The sequence below is a fragment of the Acanthochromis polyacanthus genome, chromosome 1 (genome assembly GCF_021347895.1).
Source record: "Acanthochromis polyacanthus isolate Apoly-LR-REF ecotype Palm Island chromosome 1, KAUST_Apoly_ChrSc, whole genome shotgun sequence".
NCBI lineage: Eukaryota > Metazoa > Chordata > Actinopteri > Pomacentridae > Acanthochromis > Acanthochromis polyacanthus.
In genome coordinates, this window is record NC_067113.1 from 20,074,761 (window position 1) to 20,080,758 (window position 5,998).

Genomic DNA, 5,998 nt, shown 5'->3' on the forward strand with positions numbered 1-5,998 from the left:
CTCCCGGGTGCCAGCCAGCCACTCTACCCACTAGCTATACTCCCTATGCCTATCTCAATCACCCATTCGCTATACACCCGATGCTATCTCACTCACCCACTGAGCTATACTCCCTATGCCGATCTCACTCACTCCTATTCTCCCTATGCCGATCTCCACTCACACCTGGAATCGAACCCTGGCCTCTCGGTGCCAGCCAGCCACTCTACCCACTGAGCTATACTCCCTATGCCTATCTCACTCACCCAGTTAGCTATACTCCCAAGCCTATCTCACTCACTCCTATTCTCCCTATGCCGATCTCACTCACCCAGTTCACTATACTCTCGATGTTTATCTCACTCACTCACTGAGCTACTTCCTATGCCTATCTCACTCACACCTGGAATCGACCCTAGCCTCTCGGGTGCCAGCCAGCCACTCTACCCACTGAGCTATACTCCCGATGCCTATCTCACTCACCAACTGAGCTATACTCCCGATGCCGATCTCACTCACTCCTGACTCCCTATTGCCTATCTCACTCACCCAGTTAGCTATACTCCCTATGCCGATCTCAATCACTCCTATTCTCCCTATGCCTATCTCACTCACACCTGGAATCGAACCCCAGCCTCCCGGGTGCCAGCCAGCCACTCTACCCACTGAGCCTATATCCCTATGCCTATCTCACTCACCCAGTTCGCTATACACCCGAGCCTATCTCACTCACCCACTGAGCTATACTCCCCTATGCCGATCTCACTCACTCACTCACTGAGCTATACTTCCTATGCCGATCTCACTCACACCTGGAATCGAACCCTGGCCTCTCGGGTGCCAGCCAGCCACTCTACCCACTGAGGTATACTCCCTGTGCCTATCTCACTCACCCAGTGAGCTATACTCCAATGCCTATCTCACTCACTCCTATTCTCCCTATGCCGATCTCACTCACCCGGTTCGCTATACTCTCGATGCCTATCTCACTCACTCACTGAGCTATACTTCCTATGCCGATCTCACTCACACCTGGAATCGAACCCAAGCCTCTCGGGTGCCAGCCAGCCACTCTACCCACTGAGCTATACTCCCGATGCCTATCTCACTCAACCAACTGAGCTATACTCCCGATGCCGATCTCACTCACTCCTGGACTCCCTATGCCTATCTCACTCATCCAGTTAGCTATACTCCCAATGCCTATCTCACTCACTCCTATTCTCCCTATGCCTATCTCACTCACACCTGGAATCGAACCCCAGCCTCCCGGGTGCCAGCCAGCCACTCTACCCACTGAGCTATACTCCCTATGCCTATCTCACTCACCCAGTTCGCTATACACCCGCTGCCTATCTCACTCACCCACTGACCTATACTCCCGATGCCGATCTCAATCACTCCTATTCTCCCTATGCCTATCTCACTCACACCTGGAATCGAACCCCGGCCTCCCGGGTGCCAGGCAGCCACTCGACCCACCGAGCTATACTCCCTATGCCGATCTCACTCACCCACCCACCGACCGAACGAGCTATACTCCCTATGCCTATCTCACTCACCCAGTTAGCTATACTCTCGATGCTTATCTCACTCACCAACTGAGCTATACTCCCGATGCCGATTTCACTCACTCCTGTACTCCCTATGCCTATCTCACTCACACCTGGAATCGAACCCCGGCCTCCCGGGTGCCAGACAGCCACTCGACCCACTGAGCTATACTCCCTATGCCTATCTCACTCACCCAGTTAGCTATACTCCCAATGCCTATCTCACTCACTCCTATTCTCCCTATGCCGATCTCACTCACTCACTGAGCTATACTTCCTATGCCGATCTCACTCACACCTGGAATCGAACCCTGGCCTCTCGGGTGCCAGCCAGCCACTCTACCCACTGAGCTACACTCCCTATGCCTATCTCACTCACCCAGTTAGCTATACTCCCAATGCCTATCTCACTCACTCCTATTCTCCCTATGCCGATCTCACTCACCCGGTTCGCTATACTCTCGATGCTTATCTCACTCACTCACTGAGCTATACTTCCTATGCCGATCTCACTCACACCTGGAATCGAACCCCGGCCTCCCGGGTGCAAGCCAGCCACTCTACCCACTGAGCTATACTCCCTATGCCTATCTCACTCACTCACTGAGCTATACTTCCTATGCCGATCTCACTCACACCTGGAATCGAACCCTTGCCTCTCGGGTGCCAGCCAGCCACTTTACAAACTGAGCTATACTCCCTATGCCTATCTCACTCACCCAGTTCGCTATACACCCGCTGCCTATCTCACTCACCCACTGAACCTATACTCCCGATGCCGATCTCAATCACTCCTATTCTCCCTATGCCTATCTCACTCACACCTGGAATCGAACCCCGGCCTCCCGGGTGCCAGGCAGCCACTCGACCCACTGAGCTATACTCCCTATGCCGATCTCACTCACCCACCCACCGACCGAACAAGCTATACTCCCTATGCCTATCTCACTCACCCAGTTAGCTATACTCTCGATGCTTATCTCACTCACCCACTGACCTATACTCCCGATGCCGATCTCACTCACTCCTGTATTCCCTATGCCTATCTCACTCACACCTGGAATCGAACCCCGGCCTCCGGGTGCCAGCCAGCCACTCGACCCACTGAGCTATACTCCCCATGCCTATCTCACTCACTCACTGAGCTATACTTGCTATGCCGATCTCACTCACACCTGGAATCGAACCCAAGCCTCTCGGGTGCCAGCCAGCCACTCTACCCACTGAGCTATACTCCCTATGCCTATCTCACTCACTCACTGAGCTATACTTCCTATGCCGATCTCACTCACCCACTGAGCGATACTCCCTATGCCGATCTCAATCACACCTGGAATCGAACCCCGGCCTCCCGGGTGCCAGCCAGCCACTCTACCCACTGAGCTATACTCCCTATGCTTATCTCACTCACTCCTATTCTCCCTATGCCGATCTCACTCACCCAGTTCGCGATACACCCGATGCCTATCTCACTCACCCACTGAGCTATACTCCCTATACCGATCTCTATCACTCCTATTCTCCCTATGCCTATCTCACTCACCTACCCACCCTCCCTATGCCTATCTCACTCACTCCTGGACTCCCTATCCGACTCACACCTGGAATCGAACCCCGGTCTCCCGGGTGCCAGCCAGCCACTCTACCCACTGAGCTATACTCCCGATACCTACCTCGCTCATCCAGTTAGCTATACTCCCAATGCCTATCTGACTCACACCTGGAATCGAACCCCGGCCTCCCGGGTGCCAGCCAGCCACTCTACCCATTGAGCTATACTCCCTATGCCTCTCTCACTCACCCACCCACCGAGCTATACTTCCCTATGCCAATCTCACTCACTCCTGGAATCGAGCCCCGGCCTCCCGGGTGCCAGCCAGCCACTCTACCCACTGAGCTATACTCCCGATGCCTATCTCACTCATCCAGGTCGCTATACTCCCAATGCCTATCTCACTCACCCACTGAGCTCGACTCCATATGCCGATATCACTCACTCCTATCTCACTCACCCACCCACCGAGCTGTACTCCCTCTGCCTATCTCACTCACACCTGGAATCGAACCCCGGCCTCCCGGGTGCCAGCCAGCCACTCTACCCACTGAGCTATACTCCCTATGCCTATCTCACTCACCCAGTTAGCAATACTCCAATGCCTATCTTACTCACTCTTATTCTCCTATGCCTATCTCACTCACTCCTGGACTCCCTATCCGACTCACACCTGGAATCGAACCCCGGGCTCCCGGGTGCCAGCCAGCGACTCTACCCACTGAGCTATACTCCCGATGCCTATCTCACTCATCCAGTTAGCTATACTCCCTATGCCTATCTCACTCACTCACTGAGCTATACTTCCTATGCCGATCTCACTCACACCTGGAATCGAACCCTGGCCTCTCGGGTGCCAGCCAGCCACTCTACCCACTGAGCTATACTCCCTATGCCTATCTCACTCACCCAGTTAGCTATACTCCCAATGCCTATCTCACTCACTCCTATTCTCCCTATGCCGATCTCACTCACCCAGTTCGCTATACTCTCGATGCTTATCTCACTCACTCACTGAGCTATACTTCCTATGCCGATCTCACTCACACCTGGAATCGAACCCAAGCCTCTCGGGTGCCAGCCAGCCACTCTACAAACTGAGCTATACTCCCTATGCCTATCTCACTCACCCAGTTCGCTATACACCCGCTGCCTATCTCACTCACCCACTGACCTATACTCCCGATGCCGATCTCAATCACTCCTATTCTCCCTATGCCTATCTCACTCACACCTGGAATCGAACCCCGGCCTCCCGGGTGCCAGCCAGCCACTCGACCCACTGAGCTATACTCCCTATGCCGATCTCACTCACCCACCCACCGACCGAACGAGCTGTACTCCCTATGCCTATCTCACTCACCCAGTTAGCTATACTCTCGATGCTTATCTCACTCACCAACTGAGCTATACTCCCGATGCCGATCTCACTCACTCCTATTCTCCCTATGCCTATCTCACTCACACTCCCTATGCCTATCTCACTCACCCACTGAGCTTTTCTCCCTATGCCTATCTCACTCACCCACTGACCTATACTCCCGATGCCGATCTCAATCACTCCTATTCTCCCTATGCCTATCTCACTCACCAACCCACCCACACTCACTCCCTATGCCTATCTGACTCACTCCTGGACTCCCTATCCCTATCTGACTCACACCTGGAATCGAACCCCGGCCTCCCGGATGTCAGCCAGCCACTCTACCCACTGAGCTATACTCCCTATGCCTATCTCACTCACTCCTATACTCATCTCACTCGCTCACATACTCCCGATGCCTATCTCACTGACTCCCAGAATCGAACCCCGGCCTCCCGGGTGCCAGCCAGCCTCTTTCCCCCCTGAGCTCTTCTTCCTATGCCTATCTCACGCACTCACACCTGGAATCGAACCTGGCCTCCCGGGTGCTTGCCAGCCACTCTACCCACTGAGCTATACTCCCTATGCCTGTCTCACTCACTCCTATACTCATCACACTCACTCACTCCTATACTCCCTATGCCTATCTCACTCACTCCTATACTCATCACACTCACTCACTCCTGTACTCCCTATGCCTATCTCACTCACTCCTATACTCATCACACTCACTCACTCCTATACTCCCTATTCCTATCTCACTCACTCACACCTGGAATCGCGCCCCGGCCTCCCGGGTGCCAACCAGCCACTCTACCCACTGAGCGATACTTCTGCCTTTTATCAAACGACCCATCGCACAACTCTGACTCCAAATGGTGTTCTGGATATTGAGCAGCACGTGTGTTACGGGCTCAGTCGATTGGATACTTATTTCATTGATAATTATCGGTTAACTTACGTGAGGCAGAAAAAGGAAGAGCAAAGACCTGACATGACGTTATGTTACATTATGTTATGATACATTACGGCACTCAAATACAGGGATTTGTAGTTCATAGATTCTTTGTCACACTTAGAAACATTGAATGAACATTTGGACACAATTAATATGTTTGTGAATTTTTCATGTATTTTATACTGTAATTATGAGCATTACAGCTCTATAAGTCCCAGGTCATGTGATCTTTGGCTAAATAGATTGAGACCTGGTTTATTACACAGACTTTATTATTGCTTTTGGAGACTATTAATATTTTTTTAGTGAGTTTTTAATTAATTTCAATATGTAAATACTAGTATTTTAGCTCAATAGCTCCCAAGTCATGTGACCTACAGACACCAAATCTATGCAGGATTAGAGCATCTCATAGAGTGATCAAGACACAGTAACAGTTTTTTACAGTAAATATTAGCATTTTAGCTCAATAGCTCTCAGGTCATGTGACGTATTGACCCCAAACTAATGCAGAATGATAGTGCTACTAAGGATGGTCAACATACGCCAAATTATATTTGATTTCTGGTCTTTATCGATTTTTAACAGTTTTT

General features: G+C 51.7%; 1 long non-coding RNA gene across 1 annotated transcript in view; it reads right to left on the minus strand.

Annotated features, from left to right (window-relative positions):
- LOC127533909 (uncharacterized) overlaps positions 1-5,475 on the minus strand; it is a 19,502-nt gene extending 14,027 nt beyond the window's left edge. Inside the window, exons 1-4 of the long non-coding RNA XR_007941794.1 lie at positions 4,134-5,475; positions 2,863-3,912; positions 2,530-2,589; positions 2,297-2,409 (exon numbers count right to left, since the gene is read on the minus strand). This is a non-coding gene — a long non-coding RNA (uncharacterized LOC127533909). The remainder of the gene's footprint in view (positions 1-2,296; positions 2,410-2,529; positions 2,590-2,862; positions 3,913-4,133) is intronic.
- Between the last annotated feature and the right edge of the window lie 523 nt (positions 5,476-5,998).